The sequence below is a fragment of the Drosophila tropicalis genome, unplaced genomic scaffold (genome assembly GCF_018151085.1).
Source record: "Drosophila tropicalis isolate 14030-0801.00 unplaced genomic scaffold, ASM1815108v1 contig_222, whole genome shotgun sequence".
NCBI lineage: Eukaryota > Metazoa > Arthropoda > Insecta > Diptera > Drosophilidae > Drosophila > Drosophila tropicalis.
In genome coordinates this window covers 127,809-142,887 of record NW_027172672.1, presented here as the reverse complement: position 1 = coordinate 142,887, position 15,079 = coordinate 127,809, and positions in this window count along the sequence as shown.

Below are 15,079 nucleotides of genomic sequence, written 5' to 3'. Positions count from 1 at the left end.
CAATAGAAGTTATAATATCCGACGCACGACCCAGAAGAGCGGGTCTAGGACTCATAATGCAGTTTTCATATCTGTAGAAGACAAGTTGTCTGCCAAAAGACCTAAAATAGCGGGTCTATAACATATAGTTCAGCCTTTATGGCTATACAAAGTAGGTTTGCGGACACAGGACACAAGATAACGGGTCTATAACTCATAGTGCAGCTTTCATGTCTGTAGAAGCCCAGGTGTCTCTCAAAAGACCTTAGCTATCGAGTCTAGAACACATAATGCAGCTTTTATGGCTATAAAAGTTATAATATCGGACACAGGACCCAAGAGAGCGGCTCTTGGACTCATAGTGCAGATTTTATGTCTGTCGAAGCCAAGGTGTCTGCCAAAAGTCCTAAGATATCGGGTCTAGAACACCTAATTCAGCTTTTATGGCTATAAAAGTTATAATATCGGACACAGGACCCAAGAGAGCGGGTCTATTACTCATAATGCAGTTTTCATATCTGTACAAGCCAATCTGTCTGCCAAAAGACCTAAAACAGCATTTCTGGAACATATAATTCAGCCTTGATGGCTATACAAAGTAGGTTTGCGGACACAGGACACAAGATAGCGGGTCCTTAACGCATAGTGCAGCTCTCATGTCTGTAGCAGCCAAGTTGTCTCTCAAAAGAACCAAGATATCGGTTCTTGAACAAATAATTCAGCTTTTATGTCTATAGAAGTTATAATATCCGACGCACGACCCAGGAAGCGGGTCTTGAACTCATAGTGCAGCTTTTATGTCTTTTGAAGCCCAGGTGTCTCTCAGAAGACTTAAGCTATCGAGTCTAGAACACATAATGCAGCTTTTATGGCTATAAAAGTTATAATATCGGACACAGGACCCAAGAGAGCGGGTCTATTACTTATAATGCAGTTTTCATATCTGTACAAGCCAATGTGTCTGCCAAAAGACCTCAAATAGCATTTCTGGAACATATAATTCAGCCTTTATGGCTGTACAAAGTAGGTTTGCGGACACAGGACACAAGATAGCGTGTCCTTAACTCATAGTGCAGCTTTCGTGTCTGTAGAAGACAAGTTGTCTCTTAAAAGACCTAAGATATCGAATCTTGAACAAATAATTCAGCTTTTATGTCAATAGAAGTTATAATATCCGACGCACGACCCAGAAGAGCGGGTCTTGGACTCGTAATGCAGTTTTCATATCTCTAGAAGACAAGTTGTCTGCCAAAAGACATAAAATAGCGGGTCTAGAACATATAATTCAGCCTTGATGGCTATACAAAGTAGGTTTGCGGACACAGGACACAAGATAGCGGGTCTATAACTCATAGTGCACCTTTTATGTCTTTAGAAGACCAGGTGTCTCTCAAAAGACCTTAGGTATCGAGTCTAGATCACATAATGCAGCTTTTATGGCTATAAAAGTTATAATATCGGACACAGGACCCAAGAGAGCGGGTCTATTACTCATAATGCAGTTTTCATATCTGTAAAAGCCAATGTGTCTGCCAAATGACCTAAAATAGAAGGTCTGGAACATATAATTCAGCCTTTATGGCTATACAAAGTAGGTTTGCGGACACAGGACCCAAGATAGCGGGTCTAGAATTCATACAGCAGCTTTTATGTGTGTAGAAGCCAAGGGGTCTCTCAAAAGACCTAAGATATCGGGTCTAGAACACTTAATTCAGCTTTTATGGCTATAGATGTTATAGTTTCGGACACAGAACTCGAGAGAGCGAGTCTAGGACTCATAATGCAGTTTGCATATCTGTAGAAGCCAAGGTGTCTGCCAAAAGAGCTAAAATAGCAGGTCTGGAACATATAATTCAGCCTTAATGGGTATATAAAGTAAGTTTGCAGACACAGCACCCAAGATTTCGGGTCCTGGCATCAAACTGCAGTTGAATGACTAAAGAAGACCAGATGTCTTCAAATAGAGGTAAGATATAAGGTCTAGAGCACATAATGCAGTTTTTATATCTGTAGAAGCCAAGGTGTCTTTTAAGGACCCAAGATAGCGGGTCTAGAACTCATAATGCAGTGTCTCTCAAAAGACCTAATATAGCGGGTTTAGAACATATTGAATCAAATTGTTGTACACAGGACACAAGATAGCGGGTCTAGGACTTTCAGCTTTTATATCTGTAGAAGGCAATGTGTCTTTAGCTTGTCTAGAACTCTTAGTGCAGCTTTCATGTCTGTAGAAGCTAAGGTATCTCTCAAAAGACCTAAAATAGCGGGTCCAGAACACATAATGCAGCTTTTATGGCTATAAAAGTTATAATATCGGACACAGGACCCAAGAGAGCGGGTCTATTACTCATAATGCAGTTTTCATATCTGTACAAGCCAATGTGTCTGCCAAAAAACCTCAAATAGCATTTCTGGAACATATAATTCAGCCTTTATGGCTATACAAAGTAGGTTTGCGGACACAGGACACAAGATAGCGGGTCCTTAACTCATAGTGCAGCTTTCGTGTCTGTAGAAGCCAAGTTGTCTCTTAAAAGACCTAAGATATCGGTTCTTGAACAAATAATTCAGCTTTTATGTCAATAGAAGTTATAATATCCGACGCACGACCCAGAAGAGCGGGTCTAGGACTCATAATGCAGTTTTCATATCTGTAGAAGACAAGTTGTCTGCCAAAAGACCTAAAATAGCGGGTCTATAACATATAGTTCAGCCTTTATGGCTATACAAAGTAGGTTTGCGGACACAGGACACAAGATAACGGGTCTATAACTCATAGTGCAGCTTTCATGTCTGTAGAAGCCCAGGTGTCTCTCAAAAGACCTTAGCTATCGAGTCTAGAACACATAATGCAGCTTTTATGGCTATAAAAGTTATAATATCGGACACAGGACCCAAGAGAGCGGCTCTTGGACTCATAGTGCAGATTTTATGTCTGTCGAAGCCAAGGTGTCTGCCAAAAGTCCTAAGATATCGGGTCTAGAACACCTAATTCAGCTTTTATGGCTATAAAAGTTATAATATCGGACACAGGACCCAAGAGAGCGGGTCTATTACTCATAATGCAGTTTTCATATCTGTACAAGCCAATCTGTCTGCCAAAAGACCTAAAACAGCATTTCTGGAACATATAATTCAGCCTTGATGGCTATACAAAGTAGGTTTGCGGACACAGGACACAAGATAGCGGGTCCTTAACGCATAGTGCAGCTCTCATGTCTGTAGCAGCCAAGTTGTCTCTCAAAAGACCCAAGATATCGGTTCTTGAACAAATAATTCAGCTTTTATGTCTATAGAAGTTATAATATCCGACGCACGACCCAGGAAGCGGGTCTTGAACTCATAGTGCAGCTTTTATGTCTTTTGAAGCCCAGGTGTCTCTCAGAAGACTTAAGCTATCGAGTCTAGAACACATAATGCAGCTTTTATGGCTATAAAAGTTATAATATCGGACACAGGACCCAAGAGAGCGGGTCTATTACTTATAATGCAGTTTTCATATCTGTACAAGCCAATGTGTCTGCCAAAAGACCTCAAATAGCATTTCTGGAACATATAATTCAGCCTTTATGGCTGTACAAAGTAGGTTTGCGGACACAGGACACAAGATAGCGGGTCCTTAACTCATAGTGCAGCTTTCGTGTCTGTAGAAGACAAGTTGTCTCTTGAAAGACCTAAGATATCGAATCTTGAACAAATAATTCAGCTTTTATGTCAATAGAAGTTATAATATCCGACGCACGACCCAGAAGAGCGGGTCTAGGACTCATAATGCAGTTTTCATATCTCTAGAAGACAAGTTGTCTGCCAAAAGACCTCAGATATCGGGTCTAGAACATATAATTCAGCGTTTGTGGCTATAGAAAATAGGTTTGCGGACACAGGACACAAGATAGCGGGTCTATAACTCATAGTGCACCTTTTATGTCTTTAGAAGACCAGGTGTCTCTCAAAAGACCTTAGGTATCGAGTCTAGATCACATAATGCAGCTTTTATGGCTATAAAAGTTATAATATCGGACACAGGACCCAAGAGAGCGGGACTATTACTCATAATGCAGTTTTCATATCTGTAAAAGCCAATGTGTCTGCCAAATGACCTTAAATAGCAGGTCTGGAACATATAATTCAGCCTTTATGGCTATACAAAGTAGGTTTGCGGACACAGGACCCAAGATAGCGGGTCTAGAATTCATACAGCAGCTTTTATGTCTTTAGAAGCCCAAGTATCTCAAAAGACCTTAGCTATCGAGTCTAGGACTCATAGTGCAGATTTTATGTCTGTAGAAGCCAAGGTGTCTGCCAAAAGTCCTAAGATATCGGGTCTAGAACACCTAATTCAGCTTTTATGGCTATAAAAGTCTAGCGGGTCTATTACTCATAATGCAGTTTTCATATCTGTAAAAGCCAATGTGTCTGCCAAATGACCTAAAATAGAAGGTCTGGAACATATAATTCAGCCTTTATGGCTATACAAAGTAGGTTTGCGGACACAGGACCCAAGATAGCGGGTCTAGAATTCATACAGCAGCTTTTATGTGTGTAGAAGCCAAGGGGTCTCTCAAAAGACCTAAGATATCGGGTCTAGAACACTTAATTCAGCTTTTATGGCTATAGATGTTATAGTTTCGGACACAGAACTCGAGAGAGCGAGTCTAGGACTCATAATGCAGTTTGCATATCTGTAGAAGCCAAGGTGTCTGCCAAAAGAGCTAAAATAGCAGGTCTGGAACATATAATTCAGCCTTAATGGGTATATAAAGTAAGTTTGCAGACACAGCACCCAAGATTTCGGGTCCTGGCATCAAACTGCAGTTGAATGACTAAAGAAGACCAGATGTCTTCAAATAGAGGTAAGATATAAGGTCTAGAGCACATAATGCAGTTTTTATATCTGTAGAAGCCAAGGTGTCTTTTAAGGACCCAAGATAGCGGGTCTAGAACTCATAATGCAGTGTCTCTCAAAAGACCTAATATAGCGGGTTTAGAACATATTGAATCAAATTGTTGTACACAGGACACAAGATAGCGGGTCTAGGACTTTCAGCTTTTATATCTGTAGAAGGCAATGTGTTTTTAGCTTGTCTAGAACTCTTAGTGCAGCTTTCATGTCTGTAGAAGCTAAGGTATCTCTCAAAAGACCTAAAATAGCGGGTCCAGAACACATAATGCAGCTTTTATGGCTATAAAAGTTATAATATCGGACACAGGACACAAGAGAGCGGGTCTAGAACTCATAATGCATGTTTAAAATTTGTGAAGCCAAGGTGTCTGCCAAAAAACTTAAAATAGCGGGTCTAGAACATATTGAAGCTAAGTTGTCGTACATAGGACCCAAGATACCGAGTCTAGAATTCATAGTGCAGCTTTCATGTCTGTAGAAGCCAAGGTGTCTCTCAAAAGAACTAAGCTATAGATGTTATAGTTTCGGACACAGAACCCAAGAAAGCGCGTCTAGGACTCATAATGCAGTTTTCATATCTGAAGAAGCCAAGGTGTCTCTCAAAAGATCCAATATAGCGGGTCTAGAACATATAATTTAGCCTTTATGGCTATACAAAGTAGGTTTGCGGACACAGGACACGAGATAGCGGGTCTATAACTCATAGTGCAGCTTTCATGTCTTTAGAAGCCAAGTTGTCTCTCAAAAGACCTAAGATATCGGTTCTTGAACACCCAATTCAGCTTTTATGCCTATAGAAGTTATAAAATCGGACACAGGACACATGAGAGCGGGTCTAGGACTCTGTATAAGCCAAGGTGTCATCAAAAGACCTCAGATATCGGGTCTAGAACATATAATTCAGCCTTTATGGCTATACAAAGTAGGTTTGCGGACACAGGACACGAGATAGCGGGTCTATAACTCATAGTGCAGCTTTCATGTCTTTAGAAGCCAAGTTGTCTCTCAAAAGACCTAAGATATCGGTTCTTGAACAAATAATTTAGCTTTTATGCCTATAGAAGTTATAAAATCGGACACAGGACCCAAGAGAGCGGGCCTAGGACTCATAATGCAGGATTCAAAACTGTGAAGCCAAGGTGTCTGCCAAAAGACTTAAAATAGCGGGTCTAGAACATATTGAAGCTAAGTTGTCGTACACAGGACCCAAGATAGCGGGTCTAGAATTCATAGTGCAGCTTTCATGTCTGTAGAAGCCAAGTTGTCTCTCCAAAGATTTAAGATATCGGTTCTTATGGAACAGCTCACAGAAAACAGACACAGAACTCAAGAAACCGAGTCTAGGGCTCATAATGCAGTTTTCATATCTGTAGAAGCCAAGATGTCTCTCAAAAGACCCAATATAGCGGGTCTAGAACATATAATTCAGCCTTTATGGGTATACAAAGTAGGTTTGCGGACACAGGAGACAAGATAGCGGGTCTATAACTCATAGTGCAGCTTTCATGTCTGTAGAAGCCAAGGTGTCTTTTAAGGACTAGGACTAGAACTTATAATGCAGTTTTCAAATCTGTAGAAACTGAGGTGTCTCTCAAAAGACCTAATATAGCGGGTTTAGAACATGTTGAATCTAAGTAGTTTTACACAGGACACAAGATAGCGGGTGTATAACTCATAGTGCAGCTTTCATGTCTGTAGAAGCCAAGGTGTCTGCCAAAAGAGCTAAAATAGCAGATCTGGACATATTATTCAGCCTTAATGGGTATATAAAGTAGGTTTGCGGACACAGCACCCAAGATTGCGGGTCCTGGCATCAAACTGCAGTTTAATGACTAAAGAAGACTGGATGTCTTCAAATAGAGGTAAGATATAAGGTCTAGAGCACATAATGCAGTTTTTATATCTGTAGAAGCCAAGTTGTCTCTGAAAAGACCTAAGCTATCGAGTCTAGAACTCATAATTCAGCTTTTATGCCTATTGAAGTTATAATATCGGACACAGGACCCAAGAGAAAGGGGTCTAGGACTCATAATGCAGTTTTCAATTTTGTAGAAGCTGAGGTGTCTCTCAAAAGACCCAATATAGCGGATCTAGAACATATAATTCAGTCTTTATGGCTATACACAGTAGGTTGGCAGACACAGGACCCAAGATAGCGGGTCTAGGACTTATGGTGCAGCTTTTATGTCTGTAGAAGCCAAGGTGTCATCAAAAGACCTAAAAGAGCAGGTCTATACATATAATTCAGCCTTTATGGCTTTACAAAGTAGGTTTGCGGACACAGGACACAAGCGGGTCTATAACACATAGTGCAGCTTTTATGTCTGTAGAAGCCAAGTTGTCTCTCAAAAGACCTAAGATATCGGTTCTTAAACACCTAATTTAGCTTTTATGCCTATAGAAGTTATAAAATCTGACACAGGACGCATGAGAGCGGGTCTAGGACTCTGTAGAAGCCAAGGTTTCATCAAAAGACCTCAGATATCGGGTATAGTACATATAATTCAGCGTTGGTGGCTATAGAAAGTAGGTTTGGCAACACAGGACACGAGATAGCGGGTCTATAACTCATAGTGCAGCTTTTATGTCTTTAGAAGCCAAGTTGTCTCTCAAAATACCTAAGATATCGGTTCTTGAACACCTAATTTAGCTTTTATGCCTATAGAAGTTATAAAATCCAACACAGGACGCATGAAAGTGGGTCTAGGACTCTCTAGAAGCCAAGGTGTCATCGAAAGACCTCAGATATCTGGTCTAGAACATGTAATTCAGCCTTTATAGCTATAGAAAGTAGGTTTGCGGACACAGGCCACAAGCGGGTCTATAACTCATAGTGCAGCTTTCATGTCTGTAGAAGCCAAGTTGTCTCTCCAAAGATTTAAGATATCGGTTCTTATGGAACAGCTTTTATGTCTCTTGTCTTTATCGTACACAGCACCCAAGATAGCGGGTACAGGATATTCAGTGCAGCTTTTATGTCTGTAGAAGCTAAGGTGTCTCTCAAAAGACCTAAAATAGCGGGTCTAGAACATAATGCAGCGTTTATGGCTATAAAAGTTATAATATCGGACACAGGACCCAAGATAGCGGGTCAATAACTCATAATGCAGTTTGCATATCTGTATGAGCCAAAGTGTCTGCCAAAAGACCTAAAATAGCAGGTCTGGAACATAAAATTCAGCCTTAGTGGGTATATAAAGTAAATTTGCGGACACCGCACCCAAGATTGCGGGTCCTGGCATCAAACTGCACTTTAATGACTAAAGAAGACCGGATGTTTTCAAATAGGGGTAAGATATAAGGTCTACAGCACATAATACAGTTTTTAAAGAACATATAATTCAGCCTTTATGGCTGTACAAAGTAGGTTTGTGGACACAGGACACAAGATAGCGGATATATAACTCATAGTGCAGCTTTGATGTCTTTAGAAGCCAAGTTGTTCCTCAAAAGACCTAAGATGTTGGTTCTTGAACACCTAATTTAGCTTTTATGCCTATAGAAGTTATAAAATCGGACACACGACGCATGAGAGCGCGTCTAGAACTCTGTAGAAGCCAAGGTGTCAACAAAAGACCTCAGATATCGGGTCTAGAACATATAATTCAGCGTTTGTGGCTATAGAAAGTAGGTTTGCGGACACAGGGCACAAGATAGCGGGTCTTATGGTGCAGCTTTCATGTCTGTAGAAGCCAAGTTGTCTCTCAAAATACCTAAGATATCGGTTCTTGAACACCTAATTTAGCTTTTATGCCTATAGATGTTATAAAATCGGACACACGACGCACGAGAGCGGGTCTAGAACTCTGTAGAAGCCAAGGTGTCATCAAAAGACGTCAGATATCGGGTCTAGAACATATGATTCAGCGTTGGTGGCTATAGAAAATAGGTTTGCGGACACAGGGCACAAGATAGCGGGTCTATTACTCATATTGCAGCTTTCATGTCTGTAGAAGCCAAGTTGTCTCTCCAAAGATTTAAGATATCGGTTCTTATGGAACAGCTTTTATGTCTGTTGTCGTTGTCGTACACAAGACCCAAGATAGCGGGTCTAGAATTTATACTGCAGCTTTTATATCTGCAGAAGCCAAGGTGTCTCTTAAAAAACCCAATATAGCGGGTCTAGAACATATAATTCAGCCTTTATGGCTGTACAAAGTAGGTTTGCGGACACAGGAAACAAGCGGGTCTATAACTCATAGTGCAGCTTTCATGTCTGTAGAAGCCAAGGTGTCTCTCAAAAGACCTAAGAAATCGGGTCTAGAACACCTAATTCAGCTTTTATGGCTATAGATGTTATAGTTTCGGACACAGAACTCAAGAAAGCTGGTCTAGGACTCATAATGCAGTTTGCATATCTGTATAAGCCAAGGTGTCTGCCAAAGGACCTAAAATAGCAGGTCTGGAACATAAAATTCAGCCTTAATGAGTATATAAAGTAGGTTTGCGGACACAGCACCCAAGATTGCGAGTCCTGGCATTAAACTGCAGTTTAATGACTAAAGAAGACCGGATGTTTTCAAATAGAGATAACATATAAGGTCTAGAGCACATAATGCAGTTTTTAAAGAACATATAATTCAGCCTTTATGGCTGTACAAAGTAGGTTTGTGGACACAGAACGTAAGATAGCGGATATATAACTCATAGTGCAGCTTTCATGTCTGTAGAACTCAAGAGAGCGGGTCTAGGAATCATAATGCAGTTTTCATATCTGTAGAAGCCAAGGTGTCTCTCAAAAGACCTAATATAGCGGGTCTAGAACATGTAATTCAGCCTTTATAGCTATAGAAAGTAGGTTTGCGGACACAGGCCACAAGCGGGTCTATAACTCATAGTGCAGCTTTCATGTCTTTAGAAGCCAAGTTGTCTCTCAAAAGACCTAAGATATTAGTTCTTGAACACCTAATTTAGCTTTTATGCCTATAGAAATTATAAAATCGGACACAGGACGTATGAGAGCGGGTCTAGAATTCATACAGCAGCTTTTATGTCTGTAGAAGCCAAGTTGTCTCTCAAAAGACCTAAGATATCGGTTCTTAAACACCTAATTTAGCTTTTATGCTTATAGAAGTTATAAAATCGGACACAGGACGCATGAGAGCGGGTCTAGGACTCTGTAGAAGCCAAGGTGTTATCAAAAGACCTCAGATATCGGGTCTAGAACATATAATTCAGCCTTTATGGCTATACAAAGAAGGTTTGCGGACACAGGACACGAGATGTCTTTAGAAGCCAAGTTGTCTCTCAAAAGACCTAAGATATCGGTTCTTAAACACCTAATTTAGCTTTTATGCCTATAGAAGTTAAAAAATCGGACACACGACGCATGAGAGCGGGTCTAGAACTCTGTAGAAGCCAAGGTGTCATCAAAAGACCTCAGATATCGGGTCTAGAACATATAATTCAGCGTTTGTGGCTATAGAAAATAGGTTTGCGGACACAGGGCACAAGATAGCGGGTCTAGGACTCATAATGCAGCTTTCATGTCTGTAGAAGCCAAGTTGTCTCTCAAAAGACCTAAGATGTTGTTCTTGAACACCTAATTTAGCTTTTATTCCTATAGAAGTTATAAAATCGGACATACGACGCATGAGAGGGGGTCTAGAACTCTGTAGAAGCCAAGGTGTCATCAAAAGACCTAAAAGAGCAGGTCTATACATATAATTCAGCCTTTATGGCTTTACAAAAAAGGTTGGCAGACACAGGACCCAAGATAACGGGTCTAGAATTCATAGTGCAGCGTTCATGTCTTTAGAAGCCAAGTTGTCTCTCAAAAGACCTAAGATATCGGTTCTTGAACACCTAATTTAGCTTTTATGCCTAAGCCTAACTAAGCTTTAATGGACGCATGAGAGCGAGTCTAGGACTCTGTAGAAGCCAAGGTGTCATCAAAAGACCTCAGATATCGGGTCTAGAACATATAATTCAGCGTTTGTCGCTATAGAAAATAGGTTTGCGGACACAGGGCACAAGATAGCGGGTCTAGGACTTATGGTGCAGCTTTTATGTCTGTAGAAGCCAAGGTGTCATCAAAAGACCTAAAAGAGCAGGTCTATACATATAATTCAGCCTTTATGGCTTTACAAAGTAGGTTTGCGGACACAGGACACAAGCGGGTCTAGAATTCATACAGCAGCTTTTATGTCTGTAGAAGCCAAGTTGTCTCTCAAAAGACCTAAGATATCGGTTCTTAAACACCTAATTTAGCTTTTATGCTTATAGAAGTTATAAAATCGGACACAGGACGCATGAGAGCGGGTCTAGGACTCTGTAGAAGCCAAGGTGTTATCAAAAGACCTCAGATATCGGGTCTAGAACATATAATTCAGCCTTTATGGCTATACAAAGAAGGTTTGCGGACACAGGACACGAGATGTCTTTAGAAGCCAAGTTGTCTCTCAAAAGACCTAAGATATCGGTTCTTAAACACCTAATTTAGCTTTTACGCCTATAGAAGTTAGAAAATCGAACACAGGACGCATGAAAGCGGGTCTAGGACTCTCTAGAAGCCAAGGTGTCATCAAAAGACCTCAGATATCGGGTCTAGAACATATAATTCAGCGTTTGTGGCTATAGAAAATAGGTTTGCGGACACAGGGCACAAGATAGCGGGTCTAGGACTCATAATGCAGCTTTCATGTCTGTAGAAGCCAAGTTGTCTCTCAAAAGACCTAAGATGTTGTTCTTGAACACCTAATTTAGCTTTTATTCCTATAGAAGTTATAAATTCGGACATTCGACGCATGAGAGGGGGGTCTAGAACTTTCTAGAAGCCAAGGTGTCATCAAAAGACCTAAAAGAGCAGGTCTATACATATAATTCAGCCTTTATGGCTTTACAAAGTAGGTTGGCAGACACAGGACCCAAGATAGCGGGTCTAGAATTCATAGTGCAGCTTTCATGTCTTTCTCTCAAAAGACCTAAGATATCGGTTCTTGAACACCTAATTTAGCTTTTATGCCTAAGCCTAATTTAGCTTTAATGGACGCATGAGAGCGAGTCTAGGACTCTGTAGAAGCCAAGGTGTCATCAAAAGACCTCAGATATCGGGTCTAGAACATATAATTCAGCCTTTATAGCTATAGAAAGTAGGTTTGCGGACACAGGCCACAAGCGGGTCAATAACTCATAGTGCAGCTTTCATGTCTGTAGAAGCCAAGTTGTCTCTCAAAAGACCTAAGATGTTGGTTCTTGAACACCTAATTTAGCTTTTATGCCTATAGAAGTTAAAAAATCGGACACACGACGCATGAGAGCGGGTCTAGAACTCTGTAGAAGCCAAGGTGTCATCAAAAGACCTCAGATATCGGGTCTAGAACATATAATTCAGCGTTTGTGGCTATAGAAAATAGGTTTGCGGACACAGGGCACAAGATAGCGGGTCTAGGACTCATAATGCAGCTTTCATGTCTGTAGAAGCCAAGTTGTCTCTCAAAAGACCTAAGATGTTGTTCTTGAACACCTAATTTAGCTTTTATTCCTATAGAAGTTATAAAATCGGACATACGACGCATGAGAGGGGGTCTAGAACTCTGTAGAAGCCAAGGTGTCATCAAAAGACCTAAAAGAGCAGGTCTATAGATATAATTCAGCCTTTATGGCTTTACAAAAAAGGTTGGCAGACACAGGACCCAAGATAACGGGTCTAGAATTCATAGTGCAGCGTTCATGTCTTTAGAAGCCAAGTTGTCTCTCAAAAGACCTAAGATATCGGTTCTTGAACACCTAATTTAGCTTTTATGCCTAAGCCTAACTAAGCTTTAATGGACGCATGAGAGCGAGTCTAGGACTCTGTAGAAGCCAAGGTGTCATCAAAAGACCTCAGATATCGGGTCTAGAACATATAATTCAGCGTTTGTCGCTATAGAAAGTAGGTTTGCGGACACAGGGCACAAGATAGCGGGTCTAGGACTTATGGTGCAGCTTTTATGTCTGTAGAAGCCAAGGTGTCATCAAAAGACCTAAAAGAGCAGGTCTATACATATAATTCAGCCTTTATGGCTTTACACAGTAGGTTTGCGGACACAGGACACAAGCGGGCCTATAACACATAGTGCAGCTTTTATGTCTGTAGAAGCCAAGTTGTCTCTCAAAAGACCTAAGATATCGGTTCTTAAACACCTAATTTAGCTTTTATGCCTATAGAAGTTATAAAATCAAACACAGGACGCATGAAAGCGGGTCTAGGACTCTCTAGAAGCCAAGGTGTCTTTATAGCTATAGAAAGTAGGTTTGCGGACACAGGCCACAAGCGGGTCTATAACTCATAGTGCAGCTTTCATGTCTGTAGAAGCCAAGTTGTCTTTCCAAAGATTTAAGATATCGGTTCTTATGGAACAGCTTTTATGTCTCTTGTCTTTATCGTACACAGCACCCAAGATATGCGGGTCTAGGATATTCAGTGCAGCTTTCATGTCTGTAGAAGCTAAGGTGTCTCTCAAAAGACGTAAAATAGCGGGTCTAGAATACATAATGCAGCTTTTATGGCTATAAAAGTTATAATATCGGACACAGGAACCAAGATAGCGGGTCTATAACTCATAGTGCAGTTTGCATATCTGTATGAGCCAAAGTGTCTGCCAAAAGACCTAAAATAGCAGGTCTGGAACATAAAATTCAGCCTTAATGGGTATATAAAGTAAATTTGCGCACACCGCACCCAAGATTGCGGGTCCTGGCATCAAACTGCACTTTAATGACTAAAGAAGACCGGATGTTTTCAAATAGAAGTAAGATATAAGGTCTAGAGCACATAATGCAGTTTTTATATCTGTAGAAGCCAAGTTGTCTCTGAAAAGACCTAAGCTATCGAGTCTAGAACTCATAATTCAGCTTTTAGGCCTATTAAAGTTATAATATCGGACACAGGACCCAAGAGAAAGGGTCTAGGACTCATAATGCAGTTTTCAATTCTGTAGAAGCTGAGGTGTCTCTCAAAAGACCCAATATAGCGAATCTAGAACATATAAATCAGTCTTTATGGCTATACACAGTAGGTTGGCAGACACAGGACCCAAGATAGCGGGTCTAGAATTCATAGTGCAGCTTTCATGTCTGTAGAAGCCAAGTTGTCTCTCCAAAGATTTAAGATATCGGTTCTTATGGAACAGCTTTTATGTCTCTTGTCTTTATCGTACACAGCACCCAAGATAGCGGGTACAGGATATTCAGTGCAGCTTTTATGTCTGTAGAAGCTAAGGTGTCTCTCAAAAGACCTAAAATAGCTGGTCTAGAATACATAATGCAGCTTTTATGGCTATAAAAGTTATAATATCGGACACAGGACCCAAGATAGCGGGTCAATAACTCATAATGCAGCTTGCATATCTGTATGAGCCAAAGTGTCTGCCAAAAGACCTAAAATAGCAGGTCTGGAACATAAAATTCAGCCTTAGTGGGTATATAAAGTAAATTTGCGGACACCGCACCCAAGATTGCGGGTCCTGGCATCAAACTGCACTTTAATGACTAAAGAAGACCGGATGTTTTCAAATAGAGGGTAGATATAAGGTCTAGAGCACATAATACAGTTTTTAAAGAACATATAATTCAGCCTTTATGGCTGTACAAAGTAGGTTTGTGGACAGAGGACACAAGATAGCGGATATATAACTCATAGTGCAGCTTTCATGTCTTTAGAAGCCAAGTTGTCTCTCAAAAGACCTAAGATGTTGGTTCTTGAACACCTAATTTAGCTTTTATGCCTATAGAAGTTATAAAATCGGACACACGACGCATGAGAGCGCGTCTAGAACTCTGTAGAAGCCAAGGTGTCAACAAAAGACCTCAGATATCGGGTCTAGAACATATAATTCAGCGTTTGTGGCTATAGAAAGTAGGTTTGCGGACACAGGGCACAAGATAGCGGGTCTAGGACTTATGGTGCAGCTTTTATGTCTGTAGAAGCCAAGGAGTCATCAAAAGACCTTAAAGAGCGGGTCTAGAACACCTAATTCAGCTTTTATGGCTATAGATTTTATATTTTCGGACATAGAACCAAAGAGAGCGGGTTTATAACTCATAGTGCAGATTTTATGTCTGTAGAAGCCAAGGTGTCTGCCAAAAGATTTAAGATATCGGAACTAGAACACCTAATTTAGCTTTAATGCCTATAGAAGTTATAAAATCGGACACACAACGCATGAGAGTGGGTCTAGAACTCTGTAGAAGCCAAGGTGTCATCAAAAGACCTCA